The 10,928-nt window shown below is 39.0% G+C and overlaps 1 long non-coding RNA gene across 1 annotated transcript; it reads right to left on the bottom strand.

The window, feature by feature from the left end:
* Positions 1-310: 310 nt before the first annotated feature.
* Positions 311-9,838, bottom strand: LOC145794611 (uncharacterized). Its single transcript, XR_014334531.1, has 3 exons — positions 9,643-9,838; positions 9,413-9,504; positions 311-708 (listed from the first exon to the last, which is right to left on the bottom strand). It is a non-coding gene; the product is annotated as an uncharacterized LOC145794611 (long non-coding RNA).
* Positions 9,839-10,928: the final 1,090 nt, after the last annotated feature.

The raw sequence follows: 10,928 nt of genomic DNA, 5'->3' as shown, positions 1-10,928 counted from the left end.
ACTAAATTTTTAGTCGGCAAAAGTGTTTTTATTAAATGTTTGATTTTCTTTTGGCTACAAAACTTTTAGTCACCAAATGTTTGATTTTCTTTTGGCTACAAAACTTTTAGTTACCAAATGTTTAATTTTCTTTTGGCTACAAAACGTTTAGTCACCAAATGTTTGATTTTTTTTTTTTTTTTTCCTACAAAACTTTCAGTCACCAAAAACATGATATTATGTTTTATTGGAAATATTATAATTTATCCATAACCTGTTTGTATTCCATGCAACTTGTAATACGTATATAAATAAAATGATACATAAACTATCAATCATTCGAAAATCTACATCCGTACACAAAAAATAAATAACTTTAACTGTCAAAGTACATACAAACCAACTATTGTCCAAACTAAAATAATTATTACATACAAAATATAGAATCATACAAAAAGCAAAGCCCTCCATATACAAAAATTACATTTATTACCATGTGAAATGACCATTTGGCATGGTACAAAAAATCATATGTATGTACGGCGACAAAAGGTGATCTCTGTATCATGCCAGTAATTATCTGTTGGCTGCCAAAAGATTTCTGAATCAGTAATAGTGAACTGCACAAAAGCCAGGGACGACAAAAGTATTATATTAGTTCTATACAAAGGTGAAATTTCTTCTCCATACACCAAAATATTACTCTGAAGGTCCACGCAACAAAGTCATCTACAAAAAAAAAAAAAAAAAAAAAAAAAAATTAGAATTTGACCCAAAAATGCCCAACTTCATGAATGAATTTGGCAACAAGTGACAAATAACATATCAAAGAAGCAACCTTCCGTGATGAATCAATTATAAGTCTTTCTAAAGTCTTTTGTTATAAGGAACATTGTTAAATGCAGAACAATCATTACTAAATCTGTCATTACTAACATAAAGCTAATGTAACAATCTTCTATTTGTATGCAACATGTATTCAAATTCTGTGGCTAAACCAATATCAAAGCCCAATGTGAATAAAAAGTATTCTTTTTACCAACTTCCTCATTAATTGTTTACAAGTCCTATCGCACATTGGGAAGCTGCCCGTGAGAACCACACGGCGGTTTGGGGGCTGTTTTGAATTTTCACTCCCGAAACGCCCTTTTTCGACTAAGTTTTGGGCATATTCGGCTCTAAATCCCAACCTACGGGTCCGAATTACATTCCGTCAATTGTCACAAGTCCTATTTGTCATGGGGAAGCTGTCGGTGGGAGTCACACGGTCGTTCGGGAGCTATTTTGAATTTTCGCCCCCGAAACACCATTTTTCGACTAAGTGTTGGGCGTATTCGGCTCTAACTCCCAACCTACGGGTCTGAATTACATTCCGTTAGTTGTTACAAGTCGTATTTGTCATGGGAAAGCTGTCCGTGCGAGCCACATGGCGGTTCGGGGGCTGTTTTGAATTTTTGCCCCCGAAACGCCCTTTTTCGAGTAAGCTTTTGGCGTATTTGGCTCTAACTCCCAACCTATGTGTCCGAATTACATTCCGTCAGTTGTCACAAGTCATATTTGTCGTGGGGAAGCTGCCCGTGAGAGCCACATGGCGGTTCGGGGACTGTTTGTAATTTTCGCCCCTGAAACGCCCTTTTCCGAGTAAGTTTTGGGCGTATTCGGCTCTAACTCCCAACCTACGGGTCCAAATTACATTCCGTCAGTTGTCACAAGTCCTATTTGTCATGGGGAAGCCGCCCGTGAGAGCCAGGTTCAGGTGCTATTTTCAATTTTCAACCCCGAAACGTCCTTTTTTGACTAAGTTTTGGGCGTATTCGGTTCTAACTCCCAACCTACGGGTCCGAATTACATTCCGTCAGTTGTCATAAGTCGTATTTGTCATGGGGAAGCTGCCCGTGAGAGCCACATGGCGGTTCGATGGCTGTTTTGAATTTTCGCCCTCGAAACGCCCTTTTCGTCTAACTTTTGGGCGTATTCAGCTCTAAATCCCAACCTGCGGGTCCGAATTACATTCCATCAGTTGTCACACGTCCTATTTGTCATGGAGAAGCTGCCCATGAGAGTCATACGGTGGTTCGGGGGTTGTTTTGAATTTTCACCCCTGAAACGCTCTTTTTCGACTAAGTTTTGGGCGTATTCAGCTCTAACTCCCAACCTACGGATCCGAATAACATTCCGTCAGTTGTCACAAGTCATATTTGTCATGGGGAAGCTGTCTGTGTCAGTGACACGGTCGTTGAAGGACTGTTTTCAATTTTCGCCCCAAAACGCCTTTTTCGAGTAAGTTTTAGGCATATTTGGCGTTAACTCCCAACCTACGGGTCCGGATTACATTCTGTCAGTTGTCACAAGTCGTATTTGTCATGGGGAAGCTGCCTATGAGAGTCACACGGTGGTTCGGGGGCTGTTGTAGACACCTCATTTTTTACTGACCTTAAGACTCAGACGTCACCAATTGAGCGCTCGGTGATGATGTATATTGTGCTCATTCTGAGGTTGCTGAGTCTCGGCTACGAGCCTTGCCCCTGGACTTCGGGGCTCTTTTGTGCTTTGCCTCGATTTGCGAACCAGGTCCTGTTTTCTTTTTTTTCTCTTCTTGAAGGGAGGGAGAGATCTCGTAGATCATCTCTCAGTGGCCGTAGGCTACGTTTCGTGGTCGTAGGCCATTTTTCCCGTTTGGAGACCAGTTTCCGATTTTCGGAGCCGTCGGTCATGTGCCTCGATTCGGGACCGCTTAACTACCTCTGTTTGCTCCAGTTTTTGTCACACACCTTGTTTCCTCTCTTTTGAGGGACACTGTGGCCTGGGAGACCATCTTCGTGGTCATACGCCACTTCCGGCGCCTAACGGCCTGTTTTCAAGGCCCCGAACCGCGCGTTTTGGCCCCCGAACTTTCGTTTTGCATTCGTTTTGGTCCGTTTTTGGTAGAGACCCTATTTTCATTGCTAGAAAGATGGTAGGATGGTGGGAGGCCACCTTTTTCCCTGAAAAACCAGTTTTCTCATTTTCTCTCTCCAAAAGTCGATTTTTCTGACAGAAAGCTGGTTTTTCTCACTTTTGAGACACAATTTCTAGTTTTTCACACCATCACTGTATTGTGCTCATCTGGGAGGCCATCAATATGGGTAGGCTGACCAGTAATTCTTCTTGACCCTTTTGAACCCCTCTAAAAAGCTGATTTTTCTCTCTCTTGGGTCACTTTTTCTGGTTTTTCACCACACAGCTGTATTCTACTCATCTGGGAGGCCACCTTTCTGGGGAGGCCGACCAGCTTTTTTGCTTGACCCTTTTGACCCCTGGTCGGCCGACCAGGGGAAGTGGCCAGCCGGCCACCTTAGCTGGTCGGCCAGCTTTCTGCTTTTTGCCCTTCTCAAGTGCAACATAGCTGTGCCAGCTGTGAAGCATTTGACCAACTGTCCGAGGGTTTTGTCCTTGTTTTGGTCCTTAAAAGGGGGTTTTGACCCCTTTGCTTGGTTGGTAAGAGGAGTTTGACCCTTTTGGTCAAGCTTCTTGAGGAAGCTTTGAACCTCTCTCTTGGCTTCTCCAAGAAGCCTTACTTATCTCACTCTATATAACCAACCATCCATCTCATTTTGTAAGGGTTAGACATTTGGTTAAGGCATACACACTCCATCCTCCATAGCCTTCTTCTCCAAGCTCCAAACCCTAATATTCTTGGCCATTTTACACTACACTTCATAGCCTACCACCCCCACCATCCATTCCAGCATCTTGGAGGTAATTTGCAGAGCTTGAGGAGTCATATTCTTGGTCCAGAAGTTGCTAAGGGTCGGCTCTACAAGGGTAAGTCTTCATTTACTCCTTTTTTGCACTATTTTGCTCTATACTTTAGCTTCATTTACTAGAATTTTTGTGCCTTGGCGTAAACTGAAAATAGTCTTATTTTGAGCCCCTCTTCATGTTTGATTAAGGATACTTTTCTGTTTGAGGTCTCTTACATCCTTGTATGCTTTATCTCTCTTTTAGGGCTCATTTTGCATGATATATTAGCCTTATTTGTGAGTATTTTTGGACCTCGGCCTAAACTGAAGAAAGTCTTGTTTTGACCTCCTCTTTAAGTTTGATTAAGGTCACTTTTCTGTTTGAAGTCATCTTCTTCCTTGCATGCTTCACTTCTTCATGCTTTGAGCCATGCATTTGAGCATTTGAATTGGTCTTGTTTTGGCATCTTGGCCACTGAAATCCAGTGGGTTTTCAGTGGCTTTGATGTGTCTTTGAGCTCCAAAATCATAGAGGAGTGACCCTCTCACCCCTCATTCTCTTTACTAGCATGGTTGGCCCTCCAAAGGGACCTTGTTTTGCATGCATTGAAGTCATGTTTCAGGCCTCATTTTGAGGGTTTTAAGGTCTGCCTAAGCTTTTTCAAGAGCCCATTTTTCCATACTTTATGTCTATGATGCATGTATAGAGCAATCCCATTCAAGGCCTTTCAAAGGGGCCTTTCTTTGCATGTTTCCGAGACTGATTTTAGGGCCTATTTGGTGGGTTTTAGGGCTATCATAACTCATTTCCAGAGGTGGTTTTTCCATGTTACATGTCTATCTTGTATGTGTCTAATAACCCATCGTATGGCCCTCTAAAGGAGCTCATCATTTTTGCATGCATTGGTTGCATTTTAGTGGTTATTTAGGCATATTTTGACATATTTTATTCACTGTTTTTGGCTGGTTTGATGAGTTCTCATACGCTTCATATACATGCCATGTAAATCATGCTTGCTAGCCAATGTTGCATGCTATTTTAGTCCATCATGTTAGCACTTTTTGGCCATGCTTTAAACTAGAAATGTGCATGTTTTGGGACTGTCTTGGCTCTGTCTTTGTACTTCATGGCCAAATAATGCTCGCTTTCCATAGTTATAATTCAATACATGTGCCTAGCTTTGAGTTTCGGGGCTTATTTCATGCATCGGGTGCCATATTTCCATGTTTCGGGATCATTTAGCATCATGTTTCAGTGCTGGAGATTACATGTTTGTATGCCATCTTTCATCCCTTGCCATGCTTTGGTAGAGTGGCATTTTATGCCTTAGATTCGGTCTTCGGTATGCGTGCGCGTGTACACGCATTTCGGTTGTCTCTTTTCCATCTAATGGCCACTGATGTGAGTGTAGCTGAGGTCCATTCATGTTGGTGTAAGTCCATCGTGCATTGTGTTTGTCATTTCGGTCCATAGCATTGCGTATGCTAGATTGCATGTTAGAGCATCGTGTATGCCATGTCACATCGAGCATTGTGTATGCCATTTCATAGCATTGCGTATGCTAGGTTGTATGTTAATCGCATTGTGTATGCCATCTCATTTGCATCGTGTTTGGGATAGGAGTTAGCCCGAGCACGGGAAACGAGGTACGTTTCGTACTCCAAGTGACGGAACGTGTCTCAATTCCCTGTCGCCGACACTCCGGATTACCCATGATGGAGTTTAGGTCTTGTTGTGTTTTCATGTGCATTCATTTCATATTGAGTCGTGCAATTCGACTCCTCGGCCATCATGCATCGATATGCGTGATTGGTGGTACGAGGATCGAGGACTACACTCCCTGAAGAGTAGTCATGCATACATATGTGAAAATACTTTGCCATGCCCCTTTGTTGCTCTCTGTTGCAGTAAATCAGAAATCAGCAGCCTTCTGGAGCGTTGCGCAATATTCCAAGAACAATTGCAAGCAGAGGCAAACTGGGGCATCGTAATGGATTTCTGCGCAAGGCAACTCAAGCATGCATCATTCATCATTTGGAACAGAGCTGAGGCGGTCCATGGATTTGCGTGCTAATTTATCTGCTTTCCTAGATTAATTTGTTAATTAATTAGGATTTTGTATTTATTCGGACTATACTACTTGTTCGGACTGTATATTATTTATTCGAACCCTCTGAGTGAGGGCACAACTGTAATAAGTGTGCGTGTGTGTGATGTATGTCTTCCAACCCCACGTCTTTCTCCTTTTTATTTACCAGCTTATGATGGTTAGTTTAGGGCATGTTTCAATTAGCATACAGTATGATAGCATGTTTGCATTCATTCATCTGTCTAGCATGCACCGGGCTCGGCGCATCATGCTAACTGCATTTGTATTTCGATTCCGAGTTGAATACTTGTTAGCTGTAGCATTTCACATGTCATTTTAGAATAGCCGAGCCTATTGTAGTTGCATTTTTGCATGTGTTACATTAGGTATTTCTGTATAGTTAGGATCATGCATGAATTTCTAACATAGCTTTTGTTTTGGCTTGGAGTACTCGGTAAGTTTTATGCTTTAGCATCCTTGCATGTGTGTGAGTGACTGCCATGATAGCATGTTTACCATGAGGCTATGTGCTTATATGATATAACTGCCTGAATGCTTGTGGGTGAAAGTTGGGTTATTTGAATTGGAACAATTCATTAATTGTGAGTTTTAAGCCCACTAGATAGTGGTAAAATCATGTTTTCTATGCCCATCCGAGGGTGGCAAATCCATGTCTTAGCCTACTTGCGGGTAGCACCACCAAACCGTTTTAAAAAACAAACATGAGATGTTTTGTTCCAATTCAGGCGATCCAGTCTATACTTGTATGCTGTGCGCATCACATAGTAAATCTAGGCTAATAACCGGAATAAGAACGCACAATGTTTTCAAAACTAGATATCATGGTTAGTAGAGGCCGATCTTTGATCGGGCGAGCGGGGTGCTCACGAAGTGACCTTCCCTAATCGTACCCAAGTTCCCGAGCCGAAGTAACTTTGGTGATGACGGACACGTGGCCTTAGGCAATGAGTTAGGGTTTCCTAAATTCCCACAAAATAAATATTTAGGTGGCGACTCTGTATCTGGCAAAGCAGTCCATGTTTGGCACTTCTTTAAAAAAAAATCTATTTTCAAAAACGATTTGCCGGATTTGGACTCTTTGATGATTCATCGGTCTTGCATTGCACTTTGCGAGATTAGATACAGGACCGCGACATTTGAGTCCTGAACTGTAGTGAGCCCAAACGAACAAAACGGGAGGATTTCCCTCCTGGGGCGTTCGAGGGTGTGTCTACAGCTGTTTTGAATGTTCACCCCCGAAACCCCTTGTACTTTATCACTCTACAGAAGCTTCTAAACTTTGGAAAAGTTGTGACCTATTAGAGAGAGACATCAAGAGATTTACATAAGGGTGACTTGGATGACCCTTTTCAGTCAATTTAAAATTATCCACACTCATGAATGTCTTAGTGCTCACTGAGGGAGAATTTGGAGAAGACAGAGAGAGAAAGAGAATTATTCAACATGAAAGAATATCAAATACTGGGAAACAATTTCAAATTCACGGGGCTTCCAAACAACTAAAGTAAATTTCAAATTTCTTCTATAAGTTTGTAGAGGTAGACATAAATATTGGACAATAAACACAGAAATCTTAAACACACAATTCATAACTTCGGGGGCTGTTATGAATTTTTGCTCCCGGAAAGCTATTTTTCGAGTAAGTTTAAGGCGTATTCGGCTCTAACTCTCGACCTACGGGTCCGAATGACGTTCCTTCAGTTGTCAAAAGTCCTATTTGTTATGAGCAAACTGTCCACGTGAGCCACACGGTCATTCGTGGGCTGTTTTGAATTGTCGCCCCCGAAATGCGCTTTTCTGACTAAGTTTAGTGTGTTTTCGGCTCTAACTTCAAGCCTATTGGTCCGAATTACATTCTGTCAGTTCTCACAAGTCCTATTTGTCATGGGAAAACTGTCTGTGTGGGCCACACGATGGTTCAGGGGCTGTTATGAATTTTCGCCCCCGAAACGCTCTTTTTCGACTAAGTTTAGGGCGTATTCGGCTCTAACTCCTTACCTATAGTTCCGAATTACATTCCGTCAATTGTCACAGGTCCTATTTGTCATGGGAAAACTGTCCGTGTGAGTCACAAGGTGGTTCGGGGGTTGTTATGAATTTTCGCCCCCGAAACGCCCTTTTTCGACTAAGTTTAGGGCATATTCGGCTCTAACTCATGAAAATGATGTTTACATTTTAGTATATGTTTGGTAATGTATTTTTGTGAAATTTTTTTGACTAATGATATATATTTCAATACCTATATATGCATAATTTGGGAAAGGTATCTCAGAAATTAGTGTCAACATTTATGGGACACAGTGATCATTGCACTAAAGTTTTCATTCAACCCCCAAAACAAGACAATGCAATAATATTCTAAGTAAAGTTGTCATAAAATCAGTGAGTTCAAAAACATGAAATCTGAGTTTCACAAAATGTCTAAAAGAAACAAAATCAAATACATGATGAGATCTGTAGATCCCAGTCAATGAAATGCCAGGTTGTGTTTTAAACAAGAAAATTCATAATTCAATGTGACAAGAAATGATGTGAAAGAGAAAATAAAACAAAATTGACATGTTTGGTATCCTCGTCATTTTTATTTTCCTTTACATACATGTGCAAGAAATTTCGAAAAACAACTCATTTTCTATAAAATACCAATTTTTTTTTTTTTAATTTTGGAAATAGTTTTTGCACAAAAATAAAAACTAGTGATTTTTTTTGAACTTTTCATTATTTTAATTATGGAAAACAATTAGAAACAGATCACGTGGAGTGGTTGGTATCATCCTTTGCACCAAATTCATTCAATTTCTATTGCATCAACCACTCATCTCATCAAAAATTTGTGTGAAGGAATCCAAAAAATGCATTTCTATAGCAGGTTTTTTTTAACCGTTTTATATTACCAGAATATATGACAAGATATTATTTATTTTTATTATTTTATGATAATTATTTTCAAGCAAAGAACCAATTATGAATGTCTACATAAACATTGATACAATACGGGAATTCAAAAGAGGTGAAGCTGTTTGGTTTGGTAAGTGTTGATGCATTCACAGTTTGTTTTCAAAAGTTTTAAGGTTCTCTTTGGTTCTTAAATTTTTAAAACAATGGAGAGCAGTTTTGGTTCTTGACTCACCTTAAAATCGAATCAAATCAATCTGTGAACATCCTATGATGATTGATGGCTTTCGTCAATGTTAAATTAGAATTTATTGGGGTTTCCAAGGATGCCTATAAATAGGCCTTTATGTAGTGAACTTATCAGACTTGGCTTGGATTTTGAAGAATTTAACAACAAACAACTAAGTAAATAGTGAGCTTGTTCCAATTTCATTTCGACATTTTGTCAAACACATGGTGAGCAAGAGGGTGGAAACAACAACAATAAAAATCATAGACCAAACAACATCAACAAAGAAACTACCAACAACAACAATAGCAACATCATCACACACAAACTAATTGATTAGAAGAAAATCAGAATTGAATGGAAGTATGATTAAGAATCATTATGCAGGATAATAGAAGAATGAATTGGATTTAATAGGGTGTGCTCCAATTGTTGAGAGAGAGAGAGGGAGGAAGGGGAAGAAGAAGGGGAAATACCATGGTGTGCTCCAATGGTTGCTGCGAGCGAGAAATAGAGAGAAAAAAACTTTGCTTTTGCGAGAATTAGATAGAAGAGAAGCTCCAACCCTCTGATTTATTAAAAAAAAAAACAAAACAAAACAAAAAAACAAAAACAAATCCTTTGTTATAAAACCCTAGAAATTGGGTGAAGATATGTATATATATATATAAAGAGAGAGAGAGAGAGAGGAAGAGGCCGGAAGTACCTGGTGTGCGCTGGAGGAGGCACAAATCAAAGTAGCTACTGTCGTCCATTGCTGGTGGGGAGATGGGTGGTACCGTCGCTGGTGGGGAGGTGGGTTGTCCTGTCGCCGATGAAGAGGTGGGTGCTCGTGTATGACAGTGGGTCGCCTACGATGGAGTGAGAGAAAGAGAGACAGAGAAGAGGGATGATGAGAGAGCGAAATGGGAGAGGACTAAGGGTAGTCTAATTAAGATACAAAATTTGATCAATGCCGACTAAAATTCTTTTTAGTAGCCAAAACCTTACTAATGGCGACTAAATATGATTTTAGTCGCTAAAAGTAGTAATTTGGCGACTAAACATTTTGGTCGCCAATTAATTTTATAAATCCTTCCAAAATTCGAAATTTTCCCTCCAAATATTTTAATCCTTTGGCGACTAAAATATTTTTTGGTTACTAAAAATAAATTATTGGCGACCAAATTTTTGGTCGCCAAAAGTCTGAAAGTAATATTTTGTTTTTCATTTGGTAACTAAAAAATTTTAGCAGTCAAAACTATCTATACAGCGTCTAAAACATTTTTTAGACGCCAATTGTGGCATTTTTAGCAACTAAATTTTTTTTAGTTGCCAATAATCAATATTTCCCGACTAAAAAAAATTAGTAGCTAAATATTATACTTTTGCTGATTAAAAAAAAATTTTAGTCGCCAATTCCACAAGTTTTGGTGACTAAATTTTTTTTAGTCGCCAAAAGTGCATTTTGTTGTAGTGGTTAGACCCTTAGTATAAACCTAACTTTTTAAGCGACAAAATGGTAATTTTGTAATTTGAACAATTTGAATCATATAACTAAATACCTATCTTCTTATTCACACGGGAAGATTACAACAACAACAAAAAAATTTTAAAATTTTAGCCTTGTAACAAAATAAGGCCTGAGTTTTTAATTTTGTCAATTTTAATCCTATTATTTTGACTTGTTTTTAATATAACCTATTTTCGTTAAGTAAAATCGACGGAAAATTAATATTTTAATTATTAAACTCAATATAGGTATACATAAAATGTCTAAAATACTATTTTCATTGAGTTTTGTGACTAAAATATCCATTATTCCATATTGATTTTACTTAAGAAAAAATAGGCAAATAGTTTAGATTGAAACAATAAAAAATTTAGAATTTAAATTAATAAAATTAAAAAATTATAGTTTATTTTGTTACAAAACTCAAACCCTAGGTTGCTTCTTCTTTTTTATTTTTTATTTTTTATTCAGTGTGTAATTTCCCTATTCACACTAGACAA

This window comes from Camellia sinensis, chromosome 7 (genome assembly GCF_055761805.1).
Source record: "Camellia sinensis isolate YWXY chromosome 7, ASM5576180v1, whole genome shotgun sequence".
Lineage (NCBI taxonomy): Eukaryota > Viridiplantae > Streptophyta > Magnoliopsida > Ericales > Theaceae > Camellia > Camellia sinensis.
The sequence above is the reverse complement of the archived record's forward strand: the minus strand, read 5'-3'. Positions and strand labels throughout refer to the sequence as shown.